The sequence below is a fragment of the Podarcis liolepis genome, assembly GCF_965112155.1.
Source record: "Podarcis liolepis genome assembly, chromosome: 8".
Classification (NCBI taxonomy): domain Eukaryota; kingdom Metazoa; phylum Chordata; class Lepidosauria; order Squamata; family Lacertidae; genus Podarcis; species Podarcis liolepis.
Genome location: NC_139560.1, coordinates 72,281,754 through 72,297,322, shown reverse-complemented (window position 1 = coordinate 72,297,322; position 15,569 = coordinate 72,281,754). Strand labels below are relative to the sequence as shown.

The 15,569-nt window shown below is 41.9% G+C and overlaps 1 protein-coding gene across 1 annotated transcript in view; it reads right to left on the bottom strand.

The window, feature by feature from the left end:
• Positions 1-15,569, bottom strand: part of CDH10 (cadherin 10) — a 396,021-nt gene that overhangs the window by 330,433 nt on the left and 50,019 nt on the right. The window lies entirely within an intron of this gene.

Sequence of the window (15,569 nt, the reverse complement as noted above, 5' to 3'; positions counted from 1 at the left end):
AATTATTTCCCCAAATTAAAATACTACCCAGTAACCCTGATCACTTCCCCATTCAGTTTCCCCCCAAATTCATTACCAGCCCAAAATCACTCAGGGTCCTTGTGTGCCAAGGCACCCGAGCCACAAAGTTCCCAGGAGAACAATAAAACACACTGACATGGAGTATTTTGGTGTATGGGTTGAAACAGGCCACAACTTTATTGGTTACAGATGTGAGCAGTTTGGCTTAGGCATTGGGGTGAAGCTTGGCTATCACGACTCCAGACATCTGCTGGGAGTCCATGGAAGGGTAAACCACCAATAGTGGGTGCCCTATGACTTACATCAAATAGGGGCACCCAGAGAGGTCCCTGTAGGGGCTGTGACATGGCCCTAACCTCACAAAAGTTGTGACAATTGCTAGAAGATAGGTGAAAACCAAATGGCCGGTGTCAATTTGCCAAGTGGGGGGAAAATCCTACCCAGCCTCAACCATAGCTGTCAACCTTTCCCTTTTTTAAAAAGGGAAATTTCCTTATTCTGAATAGGATTCCATGCAAGAAAAGGGAAAAGTTGACAGCTATGGCCCCAACATGGCGACCAGCAATTGCAATACAGTGGACGCTTGGGTTGTGAACGTGATCCATGCGGGATACACGTTCGCAACCCGCAGTGGCGCATCTGCAGTGATGCAGCCGGCCATAACTTAGGGGGGAGGTGGTATACGTACACCCCTAAGCCGTAAAACTATTAAGGCACGGCTGCCTGGCCACAGCACCGCCCACTGATAAAGATCTGGGGCATTATCCCTATGGATCCACTTCGGCAACTCCCCTGTACATCACCAAACCCTGCCTTCTGAAATCAGCGACTCCTGACTCTTGGTTCTCAGACTGTGAAATTTTTTATCTAGAATCCTAACCCACTATTGAAAGAAAAGAGAAATCTCCGAGAAGGGTGTGTTCACAGCAATGTTTCAAGGACTTGTCTTAAATTAAGTTGTTTATTTACAATTTAGTACTGCATTCCCCTTTAAAATGGATGCAACAAGGAGGAGGAAGGGTCCATTAATTTATCTTTATGTTTTCTTTACAGCTTTTCCATCACCATGAATGCCCAAGGCAATGTATAGCAGTAATTTCTTTTTCTAAAAAAACCAACTTGCCATAAAAAGCAATTATCCCTAAAATCACAACTTTATATGTTTTGTGGTTTTATATTTTTATTTTGTTCTGTGAACCACCCTAAGACCTCCGGGTATAGGGTGGAATATAAATTCAATAAATAAATAATAATAATAAATAATAACTTTATCAATAAAATTGGCGTCTTTCCAGTGTTGACAACCAATCCTGGTCAAGTTGCTGAATTCTGCATTAGCTCTATAGTGATAAAGTTTTGAGCTTATGAAGACATGAGAGTGATGGCATTATGGGATCCCAATAAGGTAGGACATAACTGGGGTGGGAATGTGGCAGGAACAGTCACTAGCAAGTATTTCACGACTGTTTTAAGCAAGAGAGGGGAACCTGCCCCTTTGTATATCGGGGGGTGGGGAGGCTGTATGGAGAGAGTCTCCGCCTTTAAATTCCTGAGAGTTTACCTTAGTGAGGACCTCACTTGGAAAATCAGCATAACTCAGGTGGTCAGAAAGGCCCAACAGAGACTCCATTTCCTCAGGGTCTTGCAAAAGAATAATGGTAAACAACAACTGATGAACTCCTTTTAAAAAAGTTTCCTTTCATATTGTATCACAGTGTGGTATGCTGGCCTGACAGCCATGGACAGAAAGTCTCTACAGAGGGTGGTGAATACAGCACATGATATCATGGGCTGTCCCTTGAGTCCGCTAGATGACATTGCAAGGGATCGTTGCCTTAGGAGAGCGAGAAAAATTCTCAGGGATGACTCACACCCCAGCCATCACCACTTTAATCTTCTACCCTCGGACAGGAGATATAGAAGTATATGCAGTCATATCAACAGGACCCCTGACCATTAGTTCCAGTCATAACCGACTCTGGGGTTGCGGAACTCATCTCGCTTTACTAGCTGAGGGAGCCGGCGTACAGCTTCCGAGTCATGTGGCCAGAATGACTAAGCCGCTTCTGGTGAACCAAAGCAGTGCACGGAAACACCGTTTACCTTCCCGCCGGAGCGGTACCTATTTATCTACTTGCACTTTGACGTGCTTTCGAACTGCTAGGTTGGCAGGAGCAGGGACTGAGCAACAGGAGCTCACCCTGTCTTGGGGATTCAAACTGCCAACCTTCTGATAGGCAAGCCCTAGGCTCAGTGGTTTAACTCACAGCGCCACCCACATTCTCTTACACACACATAAACAAGCAGTTTATTCTGCTTGCTCCCTAACTCATTTTTAACCTTGCACCACTATCTCCAAAACACCACATGGACATTAGTGGCCATTTGATGATTTTTGCTTATGAATTTTATTGTTTAATGTCTTGATTTGTATATTGGGGTACTTTTATAGCTCTGTTTAGAGTACGTAATGTTTTGATAATATAAATGTTTTAAGTCTTTTGTATCAATTCAGTATATTTTCTTTTAATTGTCAAATGATTCTGTGTACATTGCGGCAGCCTTTGGCTATGTGCAATAAAACTGACTGAGACTGAGACACATGGACATTACTTAACTCAGAGCAGTGCTGATAAACTCAGTTAATTACATCAATGGCAACTCAGCCATGATCCTACTCACACCAGATCTGGATGATACGAATAGGGCGCCTGTTGCTGGAGTGGCATACAAAAGATGAAGAGGTAAAAGTAGTAATGATACACTGGGCAAGAGACTTTGGTTACAATATACAGTATGATGATTGGATGAAATTATGGAATGAAAGGCTAAAATTTACGGCATGTACTGCGTTGAAAGAAAATGTAATGAAAATGTTTTACAGATGGTATATAATGCCAGTTAAACTGGCCAAAATGTATAAAACATGCAATAAGTGTTGGAAATGTAAAGAAAAAGAAGGTACTTTCTATCATATGTGGTGGGAGTGTAAAAAGGTGAAAGACTTCTGGGAAATGATATACAATGAATTGAAAAAGATGTTGAAATATACGTTCGTTAAAAAACCAGAAGCCTTTCTATTAGGAATGGTAGGAAACGGAATCAATAAGAGAGACTGTAAACTGTTTCAATATGCAGTGACTGCCGCAAGGATACTTCTGGCCCAAAGATGGAAACAGGAAGAAATTCCAACAGTGGAAGAATGGAGAAGGAAATTGACCGAATATGCAGAATTGGACAAATTGACTGGGAAGATTTGATACCAGAAAGACCAAAAGTTTATTGAGGACTGGGGGAAATTTACAGAATATCTGAAAAATATATGTGATGTACAGACAATGCTTGTTGGTTTTGAAGAGACTCTGTGAAATAGTAGGAAATACTGCAAAAAAGAGAGCAAGAGGAAAAGGAGTGGGGAAAGGCAATATCATGTTTAGAAATCCGTCAATAAATAGAAATTTTTCGAAAGATTGACAGAGAAACTGAGGGAAGTCAAAAATTGAAGCATGAGTGTAAAATAATTTGTTGACTGTATAAAACTTGTTTGGAAAATGAATAAAAATTATTATTTTTAAATAAAAAAGATACGAATAGGGCACCTGGTGAGAACTACAGTAATACGACAAAATTAATATGCAGCTTGACCTGTTTGTGACTGCACACACCTCATTACAAAATGTAGTCCAAATTGATTGGGGGAAATGTCCAAAATGTTCAGGGAGCCATGCATTTGAAGAAACAATAATTTTTTGTTTTGCATAGGCTTTCAACAACGTGATGGACCCTTTACGAATTTTGCAAAATTTTGCAAAAAAGATTTCAAGTAGAGGGGTCGTGATTTTGCCTTCTCTCGAACAGAAGTGTAAAAAGCAAGAGAACGAAATAGAAAATGAGCTTTTGAAGATGCACCCCTCCAAATTGTGGAATGTTGGCATCCAAAATGCATGTGTAAAGGGTTTGTTGCAAGAGCTATAGAACTCTATAGCTTCTTCTTCTTTGGTGATCACTTGTAGCCAAGTAAGATTGTCTTCCATGAACACAGTCTTAAGAGTGAGTCCATAAGTGACTGTGGAGGCCAACTCTGGATCCACACGTCCTTCCACAGAGGGGACATAGGTTTCCAGACAGGAGTTGATGATGGTGAGGGTTTGCCAAATGTGCCTTCCTCTCAAAATGTTTCTCCCTTTCTTCCTGAGTTTGAGCATCTTCAAAGCCCATGACACCTTCGGTAAAAGCTGTTCTCCAATTGGAGCGCTCTCAGACCAGTGTTTCCCAGTTGTTGGTATTTATACTACATCTTTTCCTGTGGCATCATACACTCTGTGGCAGTTGGTTCAGCTGGTAGAACAGTCTTAACCAAGGCTCTTTTGAGCTGGAACTCTGCCATCTCTTATAATAGCAAAGGCTGTCATTGCCATTAGAAGAGAACAGGAGAGACAAGACATCCACGGTGAGTTCCGGAAACTCTTTTTTCTACAAAAATAGCACTGGTTTTAACAGTTAGAGCAAAAAGCATGTGGTGTTGTGCTGCTGTCTGCCTCAGAGTACAGTGGTGCCCCGCAAGACGAATGCCTCGCAAGACGAAAAACTCACTAGACGAAAAGGTTTTGCGTTTTTTGAGCTGCTTCGCAAGACGAATTTCCCTATGGGCTTGCTTCACAAGACGAAAATGTCTTGCAAGTTTGTTTCCTTTTTCTTAACACCGTTAATACAGTTGCGACTTGACTTCGAGGAGCAACTCATAGAACGCGGTGTGGTAGCCTTTTTTGAGGTTTTTGAAGACGTTGGTGATTTTTGAAGCTTTTCCAAAACTTTCCCGACACCGTGCTTCGCCAGATGAAAAATTCGCTAGACGAAAAAACTCGCGGAACGAATTAATTTCGTCTTGCGAGGCACCACTGTATCAGTTAGTCTTTAAATGTTAGTCAGTCTTAGATATATATCTATGTAAGTTCCCAATTCGATTGGGAGCTGCCCAGAGTGGCTGGGGAAACCCAGCCAGATGGGCGGGGTGCAAATAAATTATTGTTATAGCATCTTAAACATCCGCCTGCATTGTAGATTTTAATCTGCAAGTGCAAGCACACTAAGTAAAAGTTATATGTTATTTAAACGTTAAAAGAGAGTGTTTTGTGTCTTTTTAAAAGAAGGTGCCATTTTGTGGCAAGGAATCTTCAGAAATTTGTAGGTGGATGCAGCAGATGTTGGGGGAGGCCTCTGAGTGAGCATCTCCACTTAAGTCATCTGCAAGGTGCTACTAGAGACATTCCAAGGCTATCTGCTATCACATGCAAGTTCCCAGAAAACTTGCCACCAAAGGTAGAGTATCTCATACCAAGTCACTTTAATGTTCTCAGTGTCACACAGTTCATCTTGTCCTACCCCAGAAGCTGTACAGATTACCCCAGAAGGAGTACAATTTGTCCCCCCACCAGAGCTACTACCCCTCTTCTAACACCCTAAATGGAAGGTATATAGTTCTGGTATTGTGTTGATTTGGTTTTACTGGTTTCACACTTTGAATGGTTTTTAAAATGTTATTGCTGCCTTGGAAACTCAGGGATAAATAATATTTGTATTGGAGTAAAAAAGACAAATGTCCTTTTTAATCCACTGAAATGCACACACATACGGATGCTTCTAATCTAACATGAAAAATAATTGAGCTGTTAGAACTCTTTCTCCATATTAATACTATGTTTTCATTTATACTTTTATGTTCTATATGTAGTTCTCCTTACATCTTCCTGCTGTTGCTTTTATCCAAGCTGGGCTGAATACTGTTCCTTCCAAGGGACCATTTCATTCCCTGCAAAAGTGGGGGTATATGTGACTTCTGATGGGCAAAATTAATGAAGTTTCCGTGGGTGGGCTTGCCTTTAAAGATGAGTTAGCCAACTTGTTTCATTTTTGAAAAAGCAAAATAGAAACTTTGCCACTACTTTAGGCTGTTGTTTGAATGCCTTTAGCAAACAGACAGTGTTCACTTTCTAACTTTAAATATAATGTGTCTACTTTTCTTCTTGCAAAAAATAATATATCAGTAATAAACCTAGTCCAGTATATATATATTACTGCTTTTAACAGCTGGCAAACTGGTACAGAAAGTGGGAGGAGGGGAAAGCAACACAGTCTCAGAGAAGAGCCACAGGTAGATTGCAAAGGCATGTGTTGGACTGTTCAGGTTAAAATACGTGCAGCTGATTGCTTGAGCAGATCCTGCACAACTTTCAATGCATTTTTGAGGTTGGCTTGAACTTTAACTTGCAACTTCAAGGCCATCCGGAAAAATAGAAAATAAAATCAAAATGGAGTTTAAACTACTCCTACTGGAATTTATTCTTAAAAAAATGTTTTGTGTTTACATTTGGGGTGGGGCCATATGAATGATTGTGATTAGCTGTGATATCTGGAAAAAAGATGGTCCAGATAAATGATTGTAATATATGTTATAATATAATAGAAAATAAAGGGCAGTTGTGGCAGCATATCAAGGAATGCAACAGAAATATCATGGATGTAAGGATGGGAAGTCAAAATAAATAAATTAATTAAATATTGAAATATTGAAAGTTAATTGATATTGCATGTCAAAACCCCAAGCCATCCCCCATGAGAATAAAGACACAAGGACACAGATTTTTAGGTTAATGTTAATGGGCAAAATTTGGGCCACAACTTTATTGTAAGGTTACCAGATTTTTTTTCAATGAATCCAGGGACACTTTTCAACTTCAATGGATTTTGTATGGGGACTGATTTGTAAATCCGGGGACTTCCTCGGGAAATGGGGACATCTGGTAACTTTTAGAAGACATCTAAAGGCAGCCCTGTTTAGGGAAGCTTTTAATGTTTAATAGGTTATTGTATTTTAGTGTTTTGTTGGAAGCCGCCCAGAGTGGCTGGGGAAACCCAGCCAGATGGGTGGGGTATAAATAAATTAATAATAATAGTAATAATAATTACTTCATTGGTTACAGAATGTGAGTGGTATTGGCTTAGGCATTAGGATCAACAGACTATATCCGACTTCTGCCCGCTTTGCAGGGAGCCTGGTAAGGGTAAACCACCAGTAGGGGGAGCCCTGCCAATGTGGATCGACTTGAGCACCCCCTGGGTTCCCGCAGGGGTCGTGGCATGGCCCTAGCCCTTTCCTGGGCTTCAGATGAGATCCACAGCCCTGGATTCCTTTAACGGAATACCCCTGAGCACGGAGGGGCAGGTGATGGCTGCACCTTGCCTCTCTCCCAATTCTATTCCAATGCCTAACCACACCACAAAGGAGCTGGCACCATGTGGAAGGTGTCGGAATCTCCACTGCGACCGAGCTGATAAAGCTCATCTTCTGGAATTGCCCCCTGACGTGATTAACGACCTGAGCCTTTGATGAGGCTCCAAGCACATTCCCATTCAGCAGAGAATCAAAGCAGCACACAGAAGTGATGAGATTTATGGCTACATCGCTATGCTTTATTTTCTAGCTACACAAACAGAAAAGAAATCATCCTCTCTCTGTGAAAGGCAGAGAGCAACTGAAAAACAAAGGAACGGGAAACCAGTAACGTCACATCCATCTACCGTGAGACTTCCAACAGCCTGGAATGTCTCTGGAATGTAAACAGAGTCTTGTGACTCCAAAGCACTGCACAGTGGCAAACAGAAACTAACAGAAGGAAGTGAAGAGGAAGGGGCTGAAGCTGCATATCCATGGCGCGAGACTGAAAAGGGGTGATTCAGCATTGTGCCATGGTTTAAACTGACCCCAGCCATGCCCCCAAGCTGCCAGATTGGCTGCTTGGCTAATTGGCATGGTCAGGCTTCCCCAGCATAAGGCGGGACGCAGTCCCGACCCCCACGCTGAGGGGGGAGGCTTTGTGGCTCATCCACAATGTGTCCCCACAAAGAGGTAGAGCCAATATGTCAAATTTTGTGGGGGGGGCATACCTAGTTATATATATATATATATATATATATATATATATATATATATATATATATGCAGGTTTTGGTGTCTTCGGGTGTCTTCCCGTGTAAGAGTTGGGGTGTCTAGGCGACGTTTCGACGAGGTCTCACTCGTCATCTTCAGGCTGGTGCTTTCGGCTTCTTGTTACTGGAACAGAGCAGGATCTCAGTGTTTGAGTTCCTATAAATACTGTTGTATTAACAGTCCCCAACTTAATTCCCACATGCTTCCAACTTAAATTCCACTCTAAAACCCCAGCTACCGAAAGGATCCTGAAACGAACTGAACTATCCCTAATCAGAAACGAAATACATAAGAAAAGATACCTACTAAACCAAACCAACAAAGATCTGCTCACTCTTCACCTCAAACTCTGTAACAAAATCCACCCTGCACTCTGGGACAAATGCAAACAACTAGCCGTCTGGAGAGCTGAAACTGAGACCTCACATAAAACAGACAGACACACCAACAAACTCCACAAACTAGAGAAACGCCAGAAGCCCAGCCACCCTCCACAACAACCCATGAAACAAACAGTACATAACATATCAGACAGGATCCTCACCTCAACTGAAACCAAAGTACTCTCCAAAGGTTTCAACTTTGCAGTCGCCCCGAGACGCATCCCCACGGAAAACATCATATGCGGAGTCGAAGCTAGCCTAACCAAAATCAACCCAGATGAAGCCAATAAAATCAGACTTGAAGTCACCAACATCCTCTGCTCCAGCAAACCACCCAGAAGCAATTTACACAAAGAAGAACAGAAAGCACTCACCAACCTGAGGAAAGACAACAACATAATCATTCTCCCAGCAGATAAAGGTAATGCCACTGTTGTGATGAACACATCGGACTACCAAGCAAAACTATCAAATCTACTCCAAGACCCTACCTACCAACCTATAAAAACAGATCCCACCACCTATCTGGAAAAAACCACCAAATCCAAAATAAAAGCCTCTCCTATCAGTGAAGAAATCCAGCTAAGAATCATCCCCAGAGAAAAATCATCCAGATGCCCCAAACTCTACGGTCTCCCCAAGATACACAAAGAAGGAACACCACTCAGACCAATAGTCAGCTCCATAGGCTCACCTCTACAAAATCTCGCTAAATTTCTCGCTAAGCAACTTCAGCCCTATGCAGAATCCATCGCTTCACACGTTACAAACTCCTTCCAGTTCATAGAAACAATAAAGAAGCAAAACCTACATCCCGATGACCTACTTGTGAGCTTCGATGTTGTATCTCTCTTCACACAAGTGCCCATTAATGAAGCCTTGACAGCCATTCAAAACAAATACAATCCCCCCGAATACATCCTGGACCTGACCAACCACTGCCTAACCAACACGTACTTCATCCACAATGGACAAAGATACAAACAGATAGAAGGAGCACCTATGGGATCACCCCTCTCACCGGTCATCGCAAATTTGTACATGGAACACTTTGAAACCAATGCTTTAGACAAGTCAGAACACAAACCCAAACTTTGGCTCAGATATGTTGACGACACCTTTGTAATTTGGCCACACGGGAAAGAAAAACTAGATAGCTTCCTCACACATCTCAACAGCCTACACCCCAAAATACAATTCACTATGGAAATAGAAGCCAACAACCAACTTCCCTTCCTTGACGTCCTAATCTACAAAAAACCTGATGGCTCACTAGGACACACTATCTACCGGAAAAAAACACACACCAACCGCTACTTACATGCACAATCACACCACCACCCTGCACAAATAAACTCCGTAGCCAAGACTCTCATCTCCAGAACCAAACGCCTGGCTGACAAAGACCACTTGACAACTGAGTTACAGAATCTCTCAAATGTGTTAATCGCCAATGGATACCAGCAAAACAGGGTTACGAAGCTAATCCAAAAAGAAACACCCCCCAAAAACCAAGACACAGAAGAAAACAATGGCATGGCCCTCCTTCCTTATATCAAGGGCACTACAGATAAAATTAGCAAAATCCTCCATAAACACAATATCAAAACAGCCTTTTGCACCAACCAAAAAATAGCCAATATCCTCAGAAACCCCAAAGATAAAATCCAGTTGGAAAACCAAGGGGTCTATGAAATACCCTGCAAAGTCTGCCCAGCCACGTACATTGGACAAACAAACAGACGAATAAATGCACGTATCGCAGAACACAAGAATGCCGTCAAAAAAGAAGAAAAAACTTCCTCTCTTTTCCAACACATGAAAGAAACAGGACACGAAATTAATTTTGCAGATTCCAAATTGCTCTTTAACATGGAACATCACCACAAGAGAATAATCATGGAAGCCATCGAGATAGAGAAACACCCTCACAACATGAACAAGCGTGACGACACGTCCCGCCTGCCAGACATCTGGAAATTAGCCCTCCCCACAAAAACCGACACCAGCACCAGAGGCACACAGAACGCCATCACCAATCAACCACACCAGACCCAAACCCAGACCCTCTCCACAGATAAATTACAGACACCATCCAGTAGCCAAACCATAGTGGCACCTCCGGATGCTGCACCCCCCTGCAATCCCTACACAGATCTGGCTGGCACAGGGCACAAAACCACAGCTCGCCCCTATACACGAAGCCAAGCCAGAGCACAACTAAGTGCAGTACAGCCATCTTCTCAGAAAAACTCTTCACAAGCTCAAGAGGTCAAGACACGAAAGCTTTAGCAACTAATCCACACCTAATGACCCACCTAAGTGGTACTCAGAATATCACTCAAGAAATCACTCAAGATATCCCTCAAGTAATTAAGGAACAAAAGAAGAAAAGGCACACTAACCTGGGAACTTCCTCTCTGCCCAGAACGTTGGAGGCTATACACCACACCCCCTCAACAGTATTTATAGGAACTCAAACACTGAGATCCTGCTCTGTTCCAGTAACAAGAAGCCGAAAGCACCAGCCTGAAGATGACGAGTGAGACCTCGTCGAAACGTCGCCTAGACACCCCAACTCTTACACGGGAAGACACCCGAAGACACCAAAACCTGCATTCCTGTACCCGTGAAAATCTACGAAAGCATATATATATATATATATATATATATATATATATATATATATATATATATATACACACACATATACACACACACACACACACACACACACACACACACATATATATATATATATATATATATATATATATATATATGAAATAGAAAAGATTGTCCAGTACCAGAGATTGACAGAAGCAAGTCCAAAAAGTTCATTTCCTCCTTTTGCTGATGCATAATTGTCCACCTTGCCCGCTGTTTAAGAGCATGGTTTTGGTGGGCTCCACACAGTAGATACAACATTAAAATCAGCCCATAGTCAGATTTGCTTTTGTATCACATATTCCATCACCTTTTATTTCAGTTCTAATAGCGTATTCTCAGATTTAGTGCCGGCTGCTCTAACTTGTATGTGTCTTAATATATATACTGATATAAAACACTTCTGAATGGCACGGTGCTGGCTAGAGCCTTTTAAAAAAAATATTTATGCCCCCTTCAGATTTTTTTTTAAAAGCTTTTAAGTTTGTTATATAGCTTTGCCATTTCTGCCACAGTGTTATACCGTTTCTAGAAATCATTGCAGTAAAACTTCATGTTAACGTCACTGAGATATTAAAAGTGAGATATAAAATGTCTCGTGATATTTGATATGTGTGTGTATACCAAAATAATTCTATGAAATGTTTGCAACACTTTTTGTCCCTGCTGAATGGAACTTTTAAAGTTAGGCCTTTGGAGAAAAGTACTTTTAAGTGAAAATATGAATTGTGTGCATTGTGTTACTAATTAAGTAATTACCGGTAAGTCCCCAAGAAAATTTAATTGCTTCTAGGCAAAACTACACGTTACGTGCATATAAGTAACCAAATTAGGGACACCCCTTTTGTTTTAGGAAATGTTCCTTCACGATGGGATGATTAAGAAGAAAAAGTGACCGGGGGAGGGATTATCAAACCCCATCCCACCCCATCATCCTCCACTTCAAATAGCCCTCTCAGAAAAACCCTTTTTAAAAAAACCAAAAGCATGGTCAGAACTTCATTATATGCATTTCTGTGTAGGTTATAGTTATCCCCTTAGACATCTTATAAACTGAAGTATGAACTGAGCCTTTGCCATGCTCTGAGTTCTTTTTAAGTGAACAATTTGCCAACTGAGATTTGTTGACCAGATTGGTATATTGGTGGAGAAGTAAATTTGGGGAATGATTGAATGAATGCAGGAATGTAGAATTTTAAGAGTTCTTATGAACGAAGAAGATACCCTCCTCTCATTTGAGTAGCTGAGAATTATGTGGAAACTCACGGGGTTTTTTTTGTAAATGACTTGCTTATTTTGTTTCACTTATAGCATTTTTTGAAATGGATGGAGATGACAAAATATTGTTTTAAAAGGTTGTGGGTTGTTTGTTTTTTTTTGCCACACTTCCTGTAGCAGATGTCTGCAGGAAACCCATAAGCAGAACATGGGTACCAGATCATTCTTCCTTCCTGCAGTTTCTAGCAACTGATATTCAGAAGCACAACTGCCTCTGACAATGGAGAAAGCCCAGCAGAAACTGCTTTGCATGATGCTAGGGTCGATTAAGGTTCCCGAAACAAAATCTTAAATCTTCCTGTATGTATATGTAGCCTCTCCAAACCATTTGATCCTACTTTCTTTGAATTGACTTATCAGCCAAATTCAAATGAGCTTCCATGTGAAAGGAGGTTGTGTTTGGAGCATTGCAGATTGGATCAATATCTAGGCGAAAAATTCCCCTTTGTTTACTATGAGTCCAAAAGCTATTTAATTCAAATCTCTCCAGCAGGACATTAATCTCTGGGACATTAATTGCCTATTTAATAACTCTACATTGCTAATTAGGCTACTAGAGTGATAGCTGGTATTTCTGCAGTTTGGTTTCTAGTGAAGTGTGTTCATCAAGGGAAATTTGGAAATTTTCATTCTACTCCTTGCTTGAAAGAACATGGATCTACTACTTAGTATAGTTTTGTATAACTCAGCCCTCTTTAGATATTACAGCTGCAAAAGGGCAACAAGAGTAGAAAAGAGCTACAGAACTGCACTTTTCATCCTCCCTTCTCCCCCCATGTTCAGCCTCCCCATATCCATCGGTAACTCCTACAGTGGAGACCCTTTTCTACTTTTGGGGGCTCCATGTGTTCTTGATGAAGGACCTTGATCTCTCAGGCTTCAAAAAACAAATGGGGAACCTCCCTGCTGCAGAAATTGCACCAAGCACAGAGAAGCTAGAAGGAGCCATGCAACGATGAGGCAGAATTTGATGTGGGAACCCATGGCCATTTTCTACTTGTGTTGCCCTTGACATCTATGAGGGCTGAAGCAGCTGAAAAAAAGAGGTGGTTTTGAATGCAGAGCTGCAGGTGGTGTTCCGGGCACTGGGAACACCATCGTGGGAGTCCTCTTCCTACTTAAACTCTGAGGCAGTAAATGCCGTATTTTACAACCTCACATCTGAGATGAATAGCTAAACCCACTAAACCCCCGCAGCTAGTGAGCAAGAATAAGTAAATCCATAAATAAAACATCTTGAATGGAAAGGTTTTGGTTCGTCCTTTAATTTGTGTTTCTAGGGTTTATAAACAAAGTGGAATTTCCAAATTCAGAACTGTGAATGCAAAATCCTTTGAAGTTGTCTGCTTATGTTAATTGTAATCTAAACTTGATTAAACAAAGTATACTAAGCAGAACTTTCTCTCCATCTACCTACTAGTTGCACTCCAAAGGAAGCCTAAAGTTAAATTCTCTTCAACATGGGGTAAGGGGATAGCTTTTATGTGTCTGCTTAATCCAAATATTCATGGGTAAGATCAATTTGTGGCATTCACTTCTTTTTTTAAAAAAAATAATGTTAGGTAACAATCAGATTCAATACACATGCTTAAAATACATTTGGAAGTGAAGTCTGTTTTCATTGATGTAGCAGATGGGTTTCTGGAAAAGATAAGAGGAACTCGGTTGGAGGTAGACCAGAGGCTATTTTTGACATCTTGTTAGAGGGACAGATGATGCAACAGTAACTTAAATAAAAATTTTGTAGCCTTGAGTCATGTTTAGCAGAAATCAATTCAGAGTTCAAATGAGTTGAAAATGCTTCATGTGTGTTTTCAAGGTTGAAATTGTCTTTTACATTGTGAAAATTCCTTGAAGTTTCCTGCCGTACAGTGGGATTTAGCATTCTTGTTTACCCTTCACTCATCCAAATTAAAAGCACAAATGCAATGTTATGTTTTCAGAATAGCTATTTGGTAACCAAACTTACCGTATTTTTCGCCCTATAGGACACACTTTTCCCCCTCCAAAAATGAAGGGGAAATCTGGGTGCGTCCTATGGGGCGAATGCAGGCTTTCGCTGAAGCCTGGAGAGCGAGAGGGGTCGGTGCGCACCGACCCCTCTCGCTCTCCAGGCTTCAGGAAGCTCTGCGCAACCTTCGGGAGACCGGCTCTGAGGGTTGCGCAGAGCTGCCTGCAGTCCCTGGCTCAGCACAGCTCTGCGCGGCCATCGGGAGCGAGGCGCTAAGTCCCGCCCCGCTCCAGATGGCGGTGCAGAGCTGCCTGCAGTCCCGGGATCAGCGCAGCTCTGCGCGGCCACCGGGAGCGGGGCGCTAAGTCCCGCCCCACTCCGGATGGCGGCGCAGAGCTGCCTGCAGTCCCGGGATCAGCGCACTTCTCCCCATCGCCAGCCCCACAAGCTCGGGGGACAGTGGGGAGGCAGAGCGTGCCTTCCCACTGTTCCCCGACCTCGTTCTTCCAGCCCCGCACCTGGGGGGGGGAAATAATTTTTTTTCTTTATTTCCCCCCAAAAAAACTAGGTGCGTCCTATGGGCCGGAGCATCTTATGGGGCGCAAAATACGGTATATTTATGTTTTCTGCTCCAAAGTATTGTCCAAGGTCTGCAGACATGTGGATAATAAAGTTTTTTTTTTGTTTGTTTTTTAAAGGTGAAGACATTTTTGCTCCTGGCTGCCTGTGGGATATGTGGATAATTGGGCTGGTTTAAAATTAGAACTCTTAACAGGGGTTGACATGTACACAGACTGGGGAAGTCTATATATATGATTGAAAGAAACCTCTTATTTTCTAGAGTTCATTATCACATGGCAAGAGACCTGCATTATGCACACACTTGTAGTATATACAGTGGTACCTCGGGTTACAGACGCTTGAGGTTACAGATGCTTCAGGTTACAGACTCCACTAACTCAGAAATAGTACCTTGGGTAAAGAACTTTGCTTCAGGATGAGAACAGAAATGGTGTGGCGGCAGCGGGAGGCCCCATTAGCTAAAGTGGTACCTCAGGTTAAGAACAGTTTCAGGTTAAGAACAGACCTCCAGAATGAATTAAGTTCTTAACCCGAGGTACCACTGTATACACATGTTCTGTGAAATCAGGGTGTAGTTCAGGGGTGTAGATGATGTGCACATATCCTCTCACCTGCCTGCCATGTGTTCAGTGATACTTTGAACTATCCATTGCACATTGATACAAATGTTGCATCTTGTGGTTTATTTACCTGTGGTTTC